We start from the raw sequence: 19,718 nt of genomic DNA, 5'->3' as shown, positions 1-19,718 counted from the left end.
CCATAATTCACATTGTGAAACCCAGCGGTCGATGGATCGAAACCAACCTCTGCTAAATAGTTGTGATTTATAAACTTCATCATTGCATATCAACTGAACTTTTCTGTCAACAGCAAACGTGTCTCGGATCAAAAACACTAGTCAAAATCCTAAATCCCAGTACAACTCGTGCCAAAGGACCAGAAGGAGATTCGCGACCTCTCAGCATTTTCTATATTCAAACCAAACCATAAAAGGTCAATCTTTTTGCTTGGGATTGTGCTGCATTACAACTTTTTTCTACAAACTAGGTAAGTTTTTTTTACTCCCCCAGTCTGGTTCTCTACATACATAGAAATGGTTTGCTAGAAAATTGCCCGACTGTATTTGTAGGCCATAATTCACATTGTGAACTCCGTAGATGTTCTTCAAATATGGGAGAAAGGAATCTGTATTTAAAAAAAAAAAAAAAAAAAGCACTCAATGGCACATTTGACTATAAGTAAACTGTGACATGGTGTGGTGTGAAACTTAGCATGCGAGAGGTAGCGGGATCGATGCCCGCATTCTCCAATACAATCTTTGGATTCCTTTTTCAGTTTGCCGAGTGAATTGTTTTTGCCACCTGCTCGTGGCACACACGTCCAAACCTTGAAGACTTTCAACAATGGCTAAATCAAGCCTTCGATAGCTCAGCTGGTAGAGCGGAGGACTGTAGATCTAAATTAGCAATCCTTAGGTCGCTGGTTCAATTCCGGCTCGAAGGAAGTTTTGTGTATTCTATCAGATGTTTTCAACCTTCTGGCAAATACCAGACAGCTATGCTCTTTCTGGACATGTAGACAGAAACACAACCGGAAAGTTTTTTCTCCAGTTTGCCTTGTGAATTCAAAACTTAGGCAGCAACAGTGCTTTTACTTTATGGAGATGCTGAGCACCAATGTGAAAACGTCTTCAACTGTAGCATGCTACCCAAGCAAAAGGAACCAACGTCCCTGGGTGGACTCGAACCACCAACCTTTCGGTTAACAGCCGAACGCGCTAACCGATTGCGCCACAGAGACACAAACGCCTGCTGAACTTTCGTCTAACAGCCGGACGCACCCACCAGTTTTAACCGGAACCTTAAACAATGGTCAGACACCATTTCCTCTAATGATTTTCAACAATAATATGACACAAGAAAGCAAAAAAAAACAAAGAAACAATTGCAGAACCCCAGGAGTACTCTAGTCGCCAACAAATATGTAATGGCTGAAAATTTACATGTCATCGACCTGAACACAAACAGTCATTAGAATTTTACTCTGTACATCTGTTAACACAAGCAGAGTGGCGCAGCGGAAGCGTGCTGGGCCCATAACCCAGAGGTCGATGGATCGAAACCATCCTCTGCTAAATTGTGCTGCATTACAACTTTTTTCTACAAACTAGGTAAGTTTTTTTTCATTCCCCCAGTTTGGTTCTCTATATACAGAGAAATGGTTTACTAGAAAATTGCACGACTGTATTTGTAGGCCATAATTCACATTGTGAAACCCAGCGGTCAATGGATTGAAACCAACCTCTTCTAAATAGTTGTGTTTTATAAACTTCATCATTGCATATCAACTGAACTTTTCTGTCAACAGCAAACGTGTCTCGGATCAAAAACACTAGTCAAAATCCTAAATCCCAGTACAACTCGTGCCAAAGGACCAGAAGGAGATTCGCGACCTCTCAGCATTTTCTATATTCAAACCAAACCATAAAAGATCAATCTTTTCGCTTGGGATTGTGCTGCATTACAACTTTTTTCTACAAACTAGGTAAGTTTTTTTTCATTCCCCCAGTTTGGTTCTCTATATACAGAGAAATGGTTTACTAGAAAATTGCTCGACTGTATTTGTAGGCCATAATTCACATTGTAAAACCCAGCGGTCGATGGATCGAAACCAACCTCTGCTAAATAGTTGTGTTTTATAAACTTCATCATTGCATATCAACTGAACTTTTCTGTCAACAGCAAACGTGTCTCGGATCAAAAACACTAGTCAAAATCCTAAATCCCAGTACAACTCGTGCCAAAGGACCAGAAGGAGATTCGCGACCTCTCAGCATTTTCTATATTCAAACCAAACCATAAAAGGTCAATCTTTTTGCTTGGGATTGTGCTGCATTACAACTTTTTTCTACAAACTAGGTAAGTTTTTTTCACTCCCCAGTCTGGTTCTCTACATACATAGAAATTGTTTGCTAGAAAATTGCCCGACTGTATTTGTAGGCCATAATTCACATTGTGAAACCCAGCGGTCGATGGATCGAAACCAACCTCTGCTAAATAGTTGTGATTTATAAACTTCATCATTGCATATCAACTGAACTTTTCTGTCAACAGCAAACGTGTCTCGGATCAAAAACACTAGTCAAAATCCTAAATCCCAGTACAACTCGTGCCAAAGGACCAGAAGGAGATTCGCGACCTCTCAGCATTTTCTATATTCAAACCAAACCATAAAAGGTCAATCTTTTTGCTTGGGATTGTGCTGCATTACAACTTTTTTCTACAAACTAGGTAAGTTTTTTTTACTCCCCCAGTCTGGTTCTCTACATACGTAGAAATGGTTTGCTAGAAAATTGCTCGACTTTATTTGTAGGCCATAATTCACATTGTGAACTCCGTAGATGTTCTTCAAATATGGGAGAAAGGAATCTGTATTTAAAAAAAAAAAAAAAAAAAGCACTCAATGGCACATTTGACTATAAGTAAACTGTGACATGGTGTGGTGTGAAACTGATAATGGCGTTCGTCGGGCATGGGGGATTAGCTCAAGTGGTAGAGCGCTCGCTTAGCATGCGAGAGGTAGCGGGATCGATGCCCGCATTCTCCAATACAATCTTTGGATTCCTTTTTCAGTTGGCCGAGTGAATTGTTTTTGCCACCTGCTCGTGGCACACACGTCCAAACCTTGAAGACTTTCAACAATGGCTAAATCAAGCCTTCGATAGCTCAGCTGGTAGAGCGGAGGACTGTAGATCTAAATTAGCAATCCTTAGGTCGCTGGTTCAATTCCGGCTCGAAGGAAGTTTTGTGTATTCTATCAGATGTTTTCAACCTTCTGGCAAATACCAGACAGCTATGCTCTTTCTGGACATGTAGACAGAAACACAACCGGAAAGTTTTTTCTCCAGTTTGCCTTGTGAATTCAAAACTTAGGCAGCAACAGTGCTTTTACTTTATGGAGATGCTGAGCACCAATGTGAAAACGTCTTCAACTGTAGCATGCTACCCAAGCAAAAGGAACCAACGTCCCTGGGTGGACTCGAACCACCAACCTTTCGGTTAACAGCCGAACGCGCTAACCGATTGCGCCACAGAGACACAAACGCCTGCCGAACTTTCGTCTAACAGCCGGACGCACCCACCAGTTTTAACCGGAACCTTAAACAATGGTCAGACACCATTTCCTCTAATGATTTTCAACAATAATATGACACAAGAAAGCAAAAAAAAACAAAGAAACAATTGCAGAACCCCAGGAGTACTCTAGTCGCCAACAAATATGTAATGGCTGAAAATTTACATGTCATCGACCTGAACACAAACAGTCATTAGAATTTTACTCTGTACATCTGTTAACACAAGCAGAGTGGCGCAGCGGAAGCGTGCTGGGCCCATAACCCAGAGGTCGATGGATCGAAACCATCCTCTGCTAAATTGTGCTGCATTGCATCTTTTTCTACAAACTAGCTAAGTTTTTTTTCACTTCCCCATTTTGGTTCTCTATATACAGAGAAATGGTTTGCTAGAAAATTGCTCGACTGTATTTGTAGACCATAATTCACATTGTGAAACCCAGCGGTCAATGGATTGAAACCAACCTCTGCTAAATAGTTGTGTTTTATAAACTTCATCATTGCATATCAACTGAACTTTTCTGTCAACAGCAAACGTGTCTCGGATCAAAAACACTAGTCAAAATCCTAAATCCCAGTACAACTCGTGCCAAAGGACCAGAAGGAGATTCGCGACCTCTCAGCATTTTCTATATTCAAACCAAACCATAAAAGGTCAATCTTTTTGCTTGGGATTGTGCTGCATTACAACTTTTTTCTACAAACTAGGTAAGTTTTTTTTACTCCCCCAGTCTGGTTCTCTACATACATAGAAATGGTTTGCTAGAAAATTGCCCGACTGTATTTGTAGGCCATAATTCACATTGTGAAACCCAGCGGTCGATGGATCGAAACCAACCTCTGCTAAATAGTTGTGATTTATAAACTTCATCATTGCATATCAACTGAACTTTTCTGTCAACAGCAAACGTGTCTCGGATCAAAAACACTAGTCAAAATCCTAAATCCCAGTACAACTCGTGCCAAAGGACCAGAAGGAGATTCGCGACCTCTCAGCATTTTCTATATTCAAACCAAACCATAAAAGGTCAATCTTTTTGCTTGGGATTGTGCTGCATTACAACTTTTTTCTACAAACTAGGTAAGTTTTTTTTACTCCCCCAGTCTGGTTCTCTACATACATAGAAATGGTTTGCTAGAAAATTGCCCGACTGTATTTGTAGGCCATAATTCACATTGTGAAACCCAGCGGTCGATGGATCGAAACCAACCTCTGCTAAATAGTTGTGATTTATAAACTTCATCATTGCATATCAACTGAACTTTTCTGTCAACAGCAAACGTGTCTCGGATCAAAAACACTAGTCAAAATCCTAAATCCCAGTACAACTCGTGCCAAAGGACCAGAAGGAGATTCGCGACCTCTCAGCATTTTCTATATTCAAACCAAACCATAAAAGGTCAATCTTTTTGCTTGGGTTTGTGCTGCATTACAACTTTTTTCTACAAACTAGGTAAGTTTTTTTTACTCCCCCAGTCTGGTTCTCTACATACATAGAAATGGTTTGCTAGAAAATTGCCCGACTGTATTTGTAGGCCATAATTCACATTGTGAACTACGTAGATGTTCTTCAAATATGGGAGAAAGGAATCTGTACTTAAAAAAAAAAAAAAAAAAAGCACTCAATGGCACATTTGACTATAAGTAAACTGTGACATGGTGTGGTGTGAAACTGATAATGGCGTTCGTCGGGCATGGGGGATTAGCTCAAGTGGTAGAGCGCTCGCTTAGCATGCGAGAGGTAGCGGGATCGATGCCCACATTCTCCAATACAATCTTTGGATTCCTTTTTCAGTTGGCCGAGTGAATTGTTTTTGCCACCTGCTCGTGGCACACACGTCCAAACCTTGAAGACTTTCAACAATGGCTAAATCAAGCCTTCGATAGCTCAGCTGGTAGAGCGGAGGACTGTAGATCTAAATTAGCAATCCTTAGGTCGCTGGTTCAATTCCGGCTCGAAGGAAGTTTTGTGTATTCTATCAGATGTTTTCAACCTTCTGGCAAATACCAGACAGCTATGCTCTTTCTGGACATGTAGACAGAAACACAACCGGAAAGTTTTTTCTCCAGTTTGCCTTGTGAATTCAAAACTTAGGCAGCAACAGTGCTTTTACTTTATGGAGATGCTGAGCACCAATGTGAAAACGTCTTCAACTGTAGCATGCTACCCAAGCAAAAGGAACCAACGTCCCTGGGTGGACTCGAACCACCAACCTTTCGGTTAACAGCCGAACGCGCTAACCGATTGCGCCACAGAGACACAAACGCCTGCCGAACTTTCGTCTAACAGCCGGACGCACCCACCAGTTTTAACCGGAACCTTAAACAATGGTCAGACACCATTTCCTCTAATGATTTTCAACAATAATATGACACAAGAAAGCAAAAAAAAACAAAGAAACAATTGCAGAACCCCAGGAGTACTCTAGTCGCCAACAAATATGTAATGGCTGAAAATTTACATGTCATCGACCTGAACACAAACAGTCATTAGAATTTTACTCTGTACATCTGTTAACACAAGCAGAGTGGCGCAGCGGAAGCGTGCTGGGCCCATAACCCAGAGGTCGATGGATCGAAGCCATCCTCTGCTAAATTGTGCTGCATTGCATCTTTTTCTACAAACTAGCTAAGTTTTTTTCACTTCCCCATTTTGGTTCTCTATATACAGAGAAATGGTTTGCTAGAAAATTGCTCGACTGTATTTGTAGACCATAATTCACATTGTGAAACCCAGCGGTCAATGGATTGAAACCAACCTCTGCTAAATAGTTGTGTTTTATAAACTTCATCATTGCATATCAACTGAACTTTTCTGTCAACAGCAAACGTGTCTCGGATCAAAAACACTAGTCAAAATCCTAAATCCCAGTACAACTCGTGCCAAAGGACCAGAAGGAGATTCGCGACCTCTCAGCATTTTCTATATTCAAACCAAACCATAAAAGATCAATCTTTTCGCTTGGGATTGTGCTGCATTACAACTTTTTTCTACAAACTAGGTAAGTTTTTTTTCATTCCCCCAGTTTGGTTCTCTACATACATAGAAATGGTTTACTAGAAAATTGCTCGACTGTATTTGTAGGCCATAATTCACATTGTGAAACCCAGCGGTCGATGGATCGAAACCAACCTCTGCTAAATAGTTGTGTTTTATAAACTTCATCATTGCATATCAACTGAACTTTTCTGTCAACAGCAAACGTGTCTCGGATCAAAAACACTAGTCAAAATCCTAAATCCCAGTACAACTCGTGCCAAAGGACCAGAAGGAGATTCGCGACCTCTCAGCATTTTCTATATTCAAACCAAACCATAAAAGGTCAATCTTTTTGCTTGGGATTGTGCTGCATTACAACTTTTTTCTACAAACTAGGTAAGTTTTTTTTACTCCCCCAGTCTGGTTCTCTACATACATAGAAATGGTTTGCTAGAAAATTGCCCGACTGTATTTGTAGGCCATAATTCACATTGTGAAACCCAGCGGTCGATGGATCGAAACCAACCTCTGCTAAATAGTTGTGATTTATAAACTTCATCATTGCATATCAACTGAACTTTTCTGTCAACAGCAAACGTGTCTCGGATCAAAAACACTAGTCAAAATCCTAAATCCCAGTACAACTCGTGCCAAAGGACCAGAAGGAGATTCGCGACCTCTCAGCATTTTCTATATTCAAACCAAACCATAAAAGGTCAATCTTTTTGCTTGGGATTGTGCTGCATTACAACTTTTTTCTACAAACTAGGTAAGTTTTTTTTACTCCCCCAGTCTGGTTCTCTACATACATAGAAATGGTTTGCTAGAAAATTGCCCGACTGTATTTGTAGGCCATAATTCACATTGTGAACTACGTAGATGTTCTTCAAATATGGGAGAAAGGAATCTGTACTTAAAAAAAAAAAAAAAAAAAGCACTCAATGGCACATTTGACTATAAGTAAACTGTGACATGGTGTGGTGTGAAACTGATAATGGCGTTCGTCGGGCATGGGGGATTAGCTCAAGTGGTAGAGCGCTCGCTTAGCATGCGAGAGGTAGCGGGATCGATGCCCACATTCTCCAATACAATCTTTGGATTCCTTTTTCAGTTGGCCGAGTGAATTGTTTTTGCCACCTGCTCGTGGCACACACGTCCAAACCTTGAAGACTTTCAACAATGGCTAAATCAAGCCTTCGATAGCTCAGCTGGTAGAGCGGAGGACTGTAGATCTAAATTAGCAATCCTTAGGTCGCTGGTTCAATTCCGGCTCGAAGGAAGTTTTGTGTATTCTATCAGATGTTTTCAACCTTCTGGCAAATACCAGACAGCTATGCTCTTTCTGGACATGTAGACAGAAACACAACCGGAAAGTTTTTTCTCCAGTTTGCCTTGTGAATTCAAAACTTAGGCAGCAACAGTGCTTTTACTTTATGGAGATGCTGAGCACCAATGTGAAAACGTCTTCAACTGTAGCATGCTACCCAAGCAAAAGGAACCAACGTCCCTGGGTGGACTCGAACCACCAACCTTTCGGTTAACAGCCGAACGCGCTAACCGATTGCGCCACAGAGACACAAACGCCTGCCGAACTTTCGTCTAACAGCCGGACGCACCCACCAGTTTTAACCGGAACCTTAAACAATGGTCAGACACCATTTCCTCTAATGATTTTCAACAATAATATGACACAAGAAAGCAAAAAAAAAACAAAGAAACAATTGCAGAACCCCAGGAGTACTCTAGTCGCCAACAAATATGTAATGGCTGAAAATTTACATGTCATCGACCTGAACACAAACAGTCATTAGAATTTTACTCTGTACATCTGTTAACACAAGCAGAGTGGCGCAGCGGAAGCGTGCTGGGCCCATAACCCAGAGGTCGATGGATCGAAGCCATCCTCTGCTAAATTGTGCTGCATTGCATCTTTTTCTACAAACTAGCTAAGTTTTTTTCACTTCCCCATTTTGGTTCTCTATATACAGAGAAATGGTTTGCTAGAAAATTGCTCGACTGTATTTGTAGACCATAATTCACATTGTGAAACCCAGCGGTCAATGGATTGAAACCAACCTCTGCTAAATAGTTGTGTTTTATAAACTTCATCATTGCATATCAACTGAACTTTTCTGTCAACAGCAAACGTGTCTCGGATCAAAAACACTAGTCAAAATCCTAAATCCCAGTACAACTCGTGCCAAAGGACCAGAAGGAGATTCGCGACCTCTCAGCATTTTCTATATTCAAACCAAACCATAAAAGATCAATCTTTTCGCTTGGGATTGTGCTGCATTACAACTTTTTTCTACAAACTAGGTAAGTTTTTTTTCATTCCCCCAGTTTGGTTCTCTACATACATAGAAATGGTTTACTAGAAAATTGCTCGACTGTATTTGTAGGCCATAATTCACATTGTGAAACCCAGCGGTCGATGGATCGAAACCAACCTCTGCTAAATAGTTGTGTTTTATAAACTTCATCATTGCATATCAACTGAACTTTTCTGTCAACAGCAAACGTGTCTCGGATCAAAAACACTAGTCAAAATCCTAAATCCCAGTACAACTCGTGCCAAAGGACCAGAAGGAGATTCGCGACCTCTCAGCATTTTCTATATTCAAACCAAACCATAAAAGGTCAATCTTTTTGCTTGGGATTGTGCTGCATTACAACTTTTTTCTACAAACTAGGTAAGTTTTTTTTACTCCCCCAGTCTGGTTCTCTACATACATAGAAATGGTTTGCTAGAAAATTGCCCGACTGTATTTGTAGGCCATAATTCACATTGTGAAACCCAGCGGTCGATGGATCAAAACCAACCTCTGCTAAATAGTTGTGATTTATAAACTTCATCATTGCATATCAACTGAACTTTTCTGTCAACAGCAAACGTGTCTCGGATCAAAAACACTAGTCAAAATCCTAAATCCCAGTACAACTCGTGCCAAAGGACCAGAAGGAGATTCGCGACCTCTCAGCATTTTCTATATTCAAACCAAACCATAAAAGGTCAATCTTTTTGCTTGGGATTGTGCTGCATTACAACTTTTTTCTACAAACTAGGTAAGTTTTTTTTACTCCCCCAGTCTGGTTCTCTACATACATAGAAATGGTTTGCTAGAAAATTGCCCGACTGTATTTGTAGGCCATAATTCACATTGTGAACTACGTAGATGTTCTTCAAATATGGGAGAAAGGAATCTGTACTTAAAAAAAAAAAAAAAAAAAGCACTCAATGGCACATTTGACTATAAGTAAACTGTGACATGGTGTGGTGTGAAACTGATAATGGCGTTCGTCGGGCATGGGGGATTAGCTCAAGTGGTAGAGCGCTCGCTTAGCATGCGAGAGGTAGCGGGATCGATGCCCACATTCTCCAATACAATCTTTGGATTCCTTTTTCAGTTGGCCGAGTGAATTGTTTTTGCCACCTGCTCGTGGCACACACGTCCAAACCTTGAAGACTTTCAACAATGGCTAAATCAAGCCTTCGATAGCTCAGCTGGTAGAGCGGAGGACTGTAGATCTAAATTAGCAATCCTTAGGTCGCTGGTTCAATTCCGGCTCGAAGGAAGTTTTGTGTATTCTATCAGATGTTTTCAACCTTCTGGCAAATACCAGACAGCTATGCTCTTTCTGGACATGTAGACAGAAACACAACCGGAAAGTTTTTTCTCCAGTTTGCCTTGTGAATTCAAAACTTAGGCAGCAACAGTGCTTTTACTTTATGGAGATGCTGAGCACCAATGTGAAAACGTCTTCAACTGTAGCATGCTACCCAAGCAAAAGGAACCAACGTCCCTGGGTGGACTCGAACCACCAACCTTTCGGTTAACAGCCGAACGCGCTAACCGATTGCGCCACAGAGACACAAACGCCTGCCGAACTTTCGTCTAACAGCCGGACGCACCCACCAGTTTTAACCGGAACCTTAAACAATGGTCAGACACCATTTCCTCTAATGATTTTCAACAATAATATGACACAAGAAAGCAAAAAAAAAACAAAGAAACAATTGCAGAACCCCAGGAGTACTCTAGTCGCCAACAAATATGTAATGGCTGAAAATTTACATGTCATCGACCTGAACACAAACAGTCATTAGAATTTTACTCTGTACATCTGTTAACACAAGCAGAGTGGCGCAGCGGAAGCGTGCTGGGCCCATAACCCAGAGGTCGATGGATCGAAGCCATCCTCTGCTAAATTGTGCTGCATTGCATCTTTTTCTACAAACTAGCTAAGTTTTTTTCACTTCCCCATTTTGGTTCTCTATATACAGAGAAATGGTTTGCTAGAAAATTGCTCGACTGTATTTGTAGACCATAATTCACATTGTGAAACCCAGCGGTCAATGGATTGAAACCAACCTCTGCTAAATAGTTGTGTTTTATAAACTTCATCATTGCATATCAACTGAACTTTTCTGTCAACAGCAAACGTGTCTCGGATCAAAAACACTAGTCAAAATCCTAAATCCCAGTACAACTCGTGCCAAAGGACCAGAAGGAGATTCGCGACCTCTCAGCATTTTCTATATTCAAACCAAACCATAAAAGATCAATCTTTTCGCTTGGGATTGTGCTGCATTACAACTTTTTTCTACAAACTAGGTAAGTTTTTTTTCATTCCCCCAGTTTGGTTCTCTACATACATAGAAATGGTTTACTAGAAAATTGCTCGACTGTATTTGTAGGCCATAATTCACATTGTGAAACCCAGCGGTCGATGGATCGAAACCAACCTCTGCTAAATAGTTGTGTTTTATAAACTTCATCATTGCATATCAACTGAACTTTTCTGTCAACAGCAAACGTGTCTCGGATCAAAAACACTAGTCAAAATCCTAAATCCCAGTACAACTCGTGCCAAAGGACCAGAAGGAGATTCGCGACCTCTCAGCATTTTCTATATTCAAACCAAACCATAAAAGGTCAATCTTTTTGCTTGGGATTGTGCTGCATTACAACTTTTTTCTACAAACTAGGTAAGTTTTTTTTACTCCCCCAGTCTGGTTCTCTACATACATAGAAATGGTTTGCTAGAAAATTGCCCGACTGTATTTGTAGGCCATAATTCACATTGTGAAACCCAGCGGTCGATGGATCAAAACCAACCTCTGCTAAATAGTTGTGATTTATAAACTTCATCATTGCATATCAACTGAACTTTTCTGTCAACAGCAAACGTGTCTCGGATCAAAAACACTAGTCAAAATCCTAAATCCCAGTACAACTCGTGCCAAAGGACCAGAAGGAGATTCGCGACCTCTCAGCATTTTCTATATTCAAACCAAACCATAAAAGGTCAATCTTTTTGCTTGGGATTGTGCTGCATTACAACTTTTTTCTACAAACTAGGTAAGTTTTTTTTACTCCCCCAGTCTGGTTCTCTACATACATAGAAATGGTTTGCTAGAAAATTGCCCGACTGTATTTGTAGGCCATAATTCACATTGTGAACTACGTAGATGTTCTTCAAATATGGGAGAAAGGAATCTGTACTTAAAAAAAAAAAAAAAAAAAGCACTCAATGGCACATTTGACTATAAGTAAACTGTGACATGGTGTGGTGTGAAACTGATAATGGCGTTCGTCGGGCATGGGGGATTAGCTCAAGTGGTAGAGCGCTCGCTTAGCATGCGAGAGGTAGCGGGATCGATGCCCACATTCTCCAATACAATCTTTGGATTCCTTTTTCAGTTGGCCGAGTGAATTGTTTTTGCCACCTGCTCGTGGCACACACGTCCAAACCTTGAAGACTTTCAACAATGGCTAAATCAAGCCTTCGATAGCTCAGCTGGTAGAGCGGAGGACTGTAGATCTAAATTAGCAATCCTTAGGTCGCTGGTTCAATTCCGGCTCGAAGGAAGTTTTGTGTATTCTATCAGATGTTTTCAACCTTCTGGCAAATACCAGACAGCTATGCTCTTTCTGGACATGTAGACAGAAACACAACCGGAAAGTTTTTTCTCCAGTTTGCCTTGTGAATTCAAAACTTAGGCAGCAACAGTGCTTTTACTTTATGGAGATGCTGAGCACCAATGTGAAAACGTCTTCAACTGTAGCATGCTACCCAAGCAAAAGGAACCAACGTCCCTGGGTGGACTCGAACCACCAACCTTTCGGTTAACAGCCGAACGCGCTAACCGATTGCGCCACAGAGACACAAACGCCTGCTGAACTTTCGTCTAACAGCCGGACGCACCCACCAGTTTTAACCGGAACCTTAAACAATGGTCAGACACCATTTCCTCTAATGATTTTCAACAATAATATGACACAAGAAAGCAAAAAAAAACAAAGAAACAATTGCAGAACCCCAGGAGTACTCTAGTCGCCAACAAATATGTAATGGCTGAAAATTTACATGTCATCGACCTGAACACAAACAGTCATTAGAATTTTACTCTGTACATCTGTTAACACAAGCAGAGTGGCGCAGCGGAAGCGTGCTGGGCCCATAACCCAGAGGTCGATGGATCGAAACCATCCTCTGCTAAATTGTGCTGCATTACAACTTTTTTCTACAAACTAGGTAAGTTTTTTTTCATTCCCCCAGTTTGGTTCTCTATATACAGAGAAATGGTTTACTAGAAAATTGCACGACTGTATTTGTAGGCCATAATTCACATTGTGAAACCCAGCGGTCAATGGATTGAAACCAACCTCTTCTAAATAGTTGTGTTTTATAAACTTCATCATTGCATATCAACTGAACTTTTCTGTCAACAGCAAACGTGTCTCGGATCAAAAACACTAGTCAAAATCCTAAATCCCAGTACAACTCGTGCCAAAGGACCAGAAGGAGATTCGCGACCTCTCAGCATTTTCTATATTCAAACCAAACCATAAAAGATCAATCTTTTCGCTTGGGATTGTGCTGCATTACAACTTTTTTCTACAAACTAGGTAAGTTTTTTTTCATTCCCCCAGTTTGGTTCTCTATATACAGAGAAATGGTTTACTAGAAAATTGCTCGACTGTATTTGTAGGCCATAATTCACATTGTAAAACCCAGCGGTCGATGGATCGAAACCAACCTCTGCTAAATAGTTGTGTTTTATAAACTTCATCATTGCATATCAACTGAACTTTTCTGTCAACAGCAAACGTGTCTCGGATCAAAAACACTAGTCAAAATCCTAAATCCCAGTACAACTCGTGCCAAAGGACCAGAAGGAGATTCGCGACCTCTCAGCATTTTCTATATTCAAACCAAACCATAAAAGGTCAATCTTTTTGCTTGGGATTGTGCTGCATTACAACTTTTTTCTACAAACTAGGTAAGTTTTTTTCACTCCCCAGTCTGGTTCTCTACATACATAGAAATTGTTTGCTAGAAAATTGCCCGACTGTATTTGTAGGCCATAATTCACATTGTGAAACCCAGCGGTCGATGGATCGAAACCAACCTCTGCTAAATAGTTGTGATTTATAAACTTCATCATTGCATATCAACTGAACTTTTCTGTCAACAGCAAACGTGTCTCGGATCAAAAACACTAGTCAAAATCCTAAATCCCAGTACAACTCGTGCCAAAGGACCAGAAGGAGATTCGCGACCTCTCAGCATTTTCTATATTCAAACCAAACCATAAAAGGTCAATCTTTTTGCTTGGGATTGTGCTGCATTACAACTTTTTTCTACAAACTAGGTAAGTTTTTTTTACTCCCCCAGTCTGGTTCTCTACATACGTAGAAATGGTTTGCTAGAAAATTGCTCGACTTTATTTGTAGGCCATAATTCACATTGTGAACTCCGTAGATGTTCTTCAAATATGGGAGAAAGGAATCTGTATTTAAAAAAAAAAAAAAAAAAAGCACTCAATGGCACATTTGACTATAAGTAAACTGTGACATGGTGTGGTGTGAAACTGATAATGGCGTTCGTCGGGCATGGGGGATTAGCTCAAGTGGTAGAGCGCTCGCTTAGCATGCGAGAGGTAGCGGGATCGATGCCCGCATTCTCCAATACAATCTTTGGATTCCTTTTTCAGTTGGCCGAGTGAATTGTTTTTGCCACCTGCTCGTGGCACACACGTCCAAACCTTGAAGACTTTCAACAATGGCTAAATCAAGCCTTCGATAGCTCAGCTGGTAGAGCGGAGGACTGTAGATCTAAATTAGCAATCCTTAGGTCGCTGGTTCAATTCCGGCTCGAAGGAAGTTTTGTGTATTCTATCAGATGTTTTCAACCTTCTGGCAAATACCAGACAGCTATGCTCTTTCTGGACATGTAGACAGAAACACAACCGGAAAGTTTTTTCTCCAGTTTGCCTTGTGAATTCAAAACTTAGGCAGCAACAGTGCTTTTACTTTATGGAGATGCTGAGCACCAATGTGAAAACGTCTTCAACTGTAGCATGCTACCCAAGCAAAAGGAACCAACGTCCCTGGGTGGACTCGAACCACCAACCTTTCGGTTAACAGCCGAACGCGCTAACCGATTGCGCCACAGAGACACAAACGCCTGCCGAACTTTCGTCTAACAGCCGGACGCACCCACCAGTTTTAACCGGAACCTTAAACAATGGTCAGACACCATTTCCTCTAATGATTTTCAACAATAATATGACACAAGAAAGCAAAAAAAAACAAAGAAACAATTGCAGAACCCCAGGAGTACTCTAGTCGCCAACAAATATGTAATGGCTGAAAATTTACATGTCATCGACCTGAACACAAACAGTCATTAGAATTTTACTCTGTACATCTGTTAACACAAGCAGAGTGGCGCAGCGGAAGCGTGCTGGGCCCATAACCCAGAGGTCGATGGATCGAAACCATCCTCTGCTAAATTGTGCTGCATTGCATCTTTTTCTACAAACTAGCTAAGTTTTTTTTCACTTCCCCATTTTGGTTCTCTATATACAGAGAAATGGTTTGCTAGAAAATTGCTCGACTGTATTTGTAGACCATAATTCACATTGTGAAACCCAGCGGTCAATGGATTGAAACCAACCTCTGCTAAATAGTTGTGTTTTATAAACTTCATCATTGCATATCAACTGAACTTTTCTGTCAACAGCAAACGTGTCTCGGATCAAAAACACTAGTCAAAATCCTAAATCCCAGTACAACTCGTGCCAAAGGACCAGAAGGAGATTCGCGACCTCTCAGCATTTTCTATATTCAAACCAAACCATAAAAGGTCAATCTTTTTGCTTGGGATTGTGCTGCATTACAACTTTTTTCTACAAACTAGGTAAGTTTTTTTTACTCCCCCAGTCTGGTTCTCTACATACATAGAAATGGTTTGCTAGAAAATTGCCCGACTGTATTTGTAGGCCATAATTCACATTGTGAAACCCAGCGGTCGATGGATCGAAACCAACCTCTGCTAAATAGTTGTGATTTATAAACTTCATCATTGCATATCAACTGAACTTTTCTGTCAACAGCAAACGTGTCTCGGATCAAAAACACTAGTCAAAATCCTAAATCCCAGTACAACTCGTGCCAAAGGACCAGAAGGAGATTCGCGACCTCTCAGCATTTTCTATATTCAAACCAAACCATAAAAGGTCAATCTTTTTGCTTGGGATTGTGCTGCATTACAACTTTTTTCTACAAACTAGGTAAGTTTTTTTTACTCCCCCAGTCTGGTTCTCTACATACATAGAAATGGTTTGCTAGAAAATTGCCCGACTGTATTTGTAGGCCATAATTCACATTGTGAAACCCAGCGGTCGATGGATCGAAACCAACCTCTGCTAAATAGTTGTGATTTATAAACTTCATCATTGCATATCAACTGAACTTTTCTGTCAACAGCAAACGTGTCTCGGATCAAAAACACTAGTCAAAATCCTAAATCCCAGTACAACTCGTGCCAAAGGACCAGAAGGAGATTCGCGACCTCTCAGCATTTTCTATATTCAAACCAAACCATAAAAGGTCAATCTTTTTGCTTGGGTTTGTGCTGCATTACAACTTTTTTCTACAAACTAGGTAAGTTTTTTTTACTCCCCCAGTCTGGTTCTCTACATACATAGAAATGGTTTGCTAGAAAATTGCCCGACTGTATTTGTAGGCCATAATTCACATTGTGAACTACGTAGATGTTCTTCAAATATGGGAGAAAGGAATCTGTACTTAAAAAAAAAAAAAAAAAAAAAAAAAAAAAAAAAGCACTCAATGGCACATTTGACTATAAGTAAACTGAAAAGCAAAAAAAAACAAAGAAACATTTGCAGAACCCCAGGAGTACTCTAGTCGCCAACAAATATGTAATGGCTGAAAATTTACATGTCATCGACCTGAACACAAACAGTCATTAGAATTTTACTCTGTACATCTGTTAACACAAGCAGAGTGGCGCAGCGGAAGCGTGCTGGGCCCATAACCCAGAGGTCGATGGATCGAAACCATCCTCTGCTAAATTTTGCTGCATTGCATCTTTTTCTACAAACTAGCTAAGTTTTTTTCCACTTCCCCATTTTGGTTCTCTATATACAGAGAAATGGTTTGCTAGAAAATTGCTCGACTGTATTTGTAGACCATAATTCACATTGTGAAACCCAGCGGTCAATGGATTGAAACCAACCTCCAATAAACTTCATCATTGCATATCAACTGAACTTTTCTGTCAACAGCAAACGTGTCTCGGATCAAAAACACTAGTCAAAATCCTAAATCCCAGTACAACTCGTGCCAAAGGACCAGAAGGAGATTCGCGACCTCTCAGCATTTTCTATATTCAAACCAAACCATAAAAGATCAATCTTTTCGCTTGGGATTGTGCTGCATTACAACTTTTTTCTACAAACTAGGTAAGTTTTTTTTCATTCCCCCAGTTTGGTTCTCTATATACAGAGAAATGGTTTACTAGAAAATTGCTCGACTGTATTTGTAGGCCATAATTCACATTGTGAAACCCAGCGGTCGATGGATCGAAACCAACCTCTGCTAAATAGTTGTGTTTTATAAACTTCATCATTGCATATCAACTGAACTTTTCTGTCAACAGCAAACGTGTCTCGGATCAAAAACACTAGTCAAAATCCTAAATCCCAGTACAACTCGTGCCAAAGGACCAGAAGGAGATTCGCGACCTCTCAGCATTTTCTATATTCAAACCAAACCATAAAAGGTCAATCTTTTTGCTTGGGATTGTGCTGCATTACAACTTTTTTCTACAAACTAGGTAAGTTTTTTTTACTCCCCCAGTCTGGTTCTCTACATACATAGAAATGGTTTGCTAGAAAATTGCCCGACTGTATTTGTAGGCCATAATTCACATTGTGAACTCCGTAGATGTTCTTCAAATATGGGAGAAAGGAATCTGTACTTAAAAAAAAAAAAAAAAAAAAAAGCACTCAATGGCACATTTGACTATAAGTAAACTGTGACATGGTGTGGTGTGAAACTTAGCCACAGAGACACAAACGCCTGCCGAACTTTCGTCTAACAGCCGGACGCACCCACCAGTTTTAACCGGAACCTTAAACAATGGTCAGACACCATTTCCTCTAATGATTTTCAACAATAATATGACACAAGAAAGCAAAAAAAAACAAAGAAACAATTGCAGAACCCCAGGAGTACTCTACTAACCAGAGAAATGGTTTACTAGAAAATTGCACGACTGTATTTGTAGGCCATAATTCACATTGTGAAACCCAGCGGTCAATGGATTGAAACCAACCTCTTCTAAATAGTTGTGTTTTATAAACTTCATCATTGCATATCAACTGAACTTTTCTGTCAACAGCAAACGTGTCTCGGATCAAAAACACTAGTCAAAATCCTAAATCCCAGTACAACTCGTGCCAAAGGACCAGAAGGAGATTCGCGACCTCTCAGAATTTTCTATATTCAAACCAAACCATAAAAGATCAATCTTTTCGCTTGGGATTGTGCTGCATTACAACTTTTTTCTACAAACTAGGTAAGTTTTTTTTCATTCCCCCAGTTTGGTTCTCTATATACAGAGAAATGGTTTACTAGAAAAATTGCTCGACTGTATTTGTAGGCCATAATTCACATTGTGAAACCCAGCGGTCGATGGATCGAAACCAACCTCTGCTAAATAGTTGTGTTTTATAAACTTCATCATTGCATATCAACTGAACTTTTCTGTCAACAGCAAACGTGTCTCGGATCAAAAACACTAGTCAAAATCCTAAATCCCAGTACAACTCGTGCCAAAGGACCAGAAGGAGATTCGCGACCTCTCAGCATTTTCTATATTCAAACCAAACCATAAAAGGTCAATCTTTTTGCTTGGGATTGTGCTGCATTACAACTTTTTTCTACAAACTAGGTAAGTTTTTTTTACTCCCCCAGTCTGGTTCTCTACATACATAGAAATGGTTTGCTAGAAAATTGCCCGACTGTATTTGTAGGCCATAATTCACATTGTGAACTCCGTAGATGTTCTTCAAATATGGGAGAAAGGAATCTGTACTTAAAAAAAAAAAAAAAGCACTCAATGGCACATTTGACTATAAGTAAACTGTGACATGGTGTGGCGTGAAACTGATAATGGCGTTCGTCGGGCATGGGGGATTAGCTCAAGTGGTAGAGCGCTCGCTTAGCATGCGAGAGGTAGCGGGATCGATGCCCGCATTCTCCAATACAATCTTTGGATTCCTTTTTCAGTTGGCCGAGTGAATTGTTTATGCCACCTGCTCGTGGCACACACGTCCAAACCTTGAAGACTTTCAACAATGGCTAAATCAAGCCTTCGATAGCTCAGCTGGTAGAGCGGAGGACTGTAGATCTAAATTAGCAATCCTTAGGTCGCTGGTTCAATTCCGGCTCGAAGGAAGTTTTGTGTATTCTATCAGATGTTTTCAACCTTCTGGCAAATACCAGACAGCTATGCTCTTTCTGGACATGTAGACAGAAACACAACCGGAAAGTTTTTTCTCCAGTTTGCCTTGTGAATTCAAAACTTAGGCAGCAACAGTGCTTTTACTTTATGGAGATGCTGAGCACCAATGTGAAAACGTCTTCAACTGTAGCATGCTACCCAAGCAAAAGGAACCAACGTCCCTGGGTGGACTCGAACCACCAACCTTTCGGTTAACAGCCGAACGCGCTAACCGATTGCGCCACAGAGACACAAACGCCTGCCGAACTTTCGTCTAACAGCCGGACGCACCCACCAGTTTTAACCGGAACCTTAAACAATGGTCAGACACCATTTCCTCTAATGATTTTCAACAATAATATGACACAAGAAAGCAAAAAAAAACAAAGAAACAATTGCAGAACCCCAGGAGTACTCTAGTCGCCAACAAATATGTAATGGCTGAAAATTTACATGTCATCGACCTGAACACAAACAGTCATTAGAATTTTACTCTGTACATCTGTTAACACAAGCAGAGTGGCGCAGCGGAAGCGTGCT

At 40.5% G+C, this 19,718-nt stretch overlaps 11 non-coding genes across 11 annotated transcripts; all 11 read left to right on the top strand.

Annotated features, from left to right (window-relative positions):
• The first annotated feature begins 660 nt into the window (after positions 1-660).
• TRNAY-GUA (transfer RNA tyrosine (anticodon GUA)) lies at positions 661-746 on the top strand. Its single transcript is given in 2 exon segments — positions 661-697; positions 711-746. It is a non-coding gene; the product is annotated as a tRNA-Tyr (tRNA).
• Positions 747-2,776: 2,030 nt separating this feature from the next.
• On the top strand, positions 2,777-2,849 carry TRNAA-AGC (transfer RNA alanine (anticodon AGC)). The gene has a single exon. It is a non-coding gene; the product is annotated as a tRNA-Ala (tRNA).
• A 108-nt stretch (positions 2,850-2,957) lies between these two features.
• TRNAY-GUA (transfer RNA tyrosine (anticodon GUA)) lies at positions 2,958-3,043 on the top strand. Its single transcript is given in 2 exon segments — positions 2,958-2,994; positions 3,008-3,043. It is a non-coding gene; the product is annotated as a tRNA-Tyr (tRNA).
• A 2,210-nt stretch (positions 3,044-5,253) lies between these two features.
• TRNAY-GUA (transfer RNA tyrosine (anticodon GUA)) lies at positions 5,254-5,339 on the top strand. Its single transcript is given in 2 exon segments — positions 5,254-5,290; positions 5,304-5,339. It is a non-coding gene; the product is annotated as a tRNA-Tyr (tRNA).
• Positions 5,340-7,549: 2,210 nt separating this feature from the next.
• Positions 7,550-7,635, top strand: TRNAY-GUA (transfer RNA tyrosine (anticodon GUA)). The gene is given in 2 exon segments: positions 7,550-7,586; positions 7,600-7,635. It is a non-coding gene; the product is annotated as a tRNA-Tyr (tRNA).
• Positions 7,636-9,846: 2,211 nt separating this feature from the next.
• Positions 9,847-9,932, top strand: TRNAY-GUA (transfer RNA tyrosine (anticodon GUA)). The gene is given in 2 exon segments: positions 9,847-9,883; positions 9,897-9,932. It is a non-coding gene; the product is annotated as a tRNA-Tyr (tRNA).
• Positions 9,933-12,143: 2,211 nt separating this feature from the next.
• TRNAY-GUA (transfer RNA tyrosine (anticodon GUA)) lies at positions 12,144-12,229 on the top strand. Its single transcript is given in 2 exon segments — positions 12,144-12,180; positions 12,194-12,229. It is a non-coding gene; the product is annotated as a tRNA-Tyr (tRNA).
• Positions 12,230-14,259: 2,030 nt separating this feature from the next.
• Positions 14,260-14,332, top strand: TRNAA-AGC (transfer RNA alanine (anticodon AGC)). Its single transcript has one exon. It is a non-coding gene; the product is annotated as a tRNA-Ala (tRNA).
• Positions 14,333-14,440: 108 nt separating this feature from the next.
• On the top strand, positions 14,441-14,526 carry TRNAY-GUA (transfer RNA tyrosine (anticodon GUA)). Its single transcript is given in 2 exon segments — positions 14,441-14,477; positions 14,491-14,526. It is a non-coding gene; the product is annotated as a tRNA-Tyr (tRNA).
• A 4,339-nt stretch (positions 14,527-18,865) lies between these two features.
• TRNAA-AGC (transfer RNA alanine (anticodon AGC)) lies at positions 18,866-18,938 on the top strand. The gene has a single exon. It is a non-coding gene; the product is annotated as a tRNA-Ala (tRNA).
• Positions 18,939-19,046: 108 nt separating this feature from the next.
• On the top strand, positions 19,047-19,132 carry TRNAY-GUA (transfer RNA tyrosine (anticodon GUA)). Its single transcript is given in 2 exon segments — positions 19,047-19,083; positions 19,097-19,132. It is a non-coding gene; the product is annotated as a tRNA-Tyr (tRNA).
• The last annotated feature ends 586 nt before the right edge of the window (positions 19,133-19,718 follow it).

This window comes from Dendrobates tinctorius, unplaced genomic scaffold (genome assembly GCF_039654945.1).
Source record: "Dendrobates tinctorius isolate UK_male_01 unplaced genomic scaffold, ASM3965494v1 ptg000251l, whole genome shotgun sequence".
In the NCBI taxonomy this organism is placed as follows: domain Eukaryota; kingdom Metazoa; phylum Chordata; class Amphibia; order Anura; family Dendrobatidae; genus Dendrobates; species Dendrobates tinctorius.
This window is presented reverse-complemented; position numbering and strand designations above follow the sequence as displayed.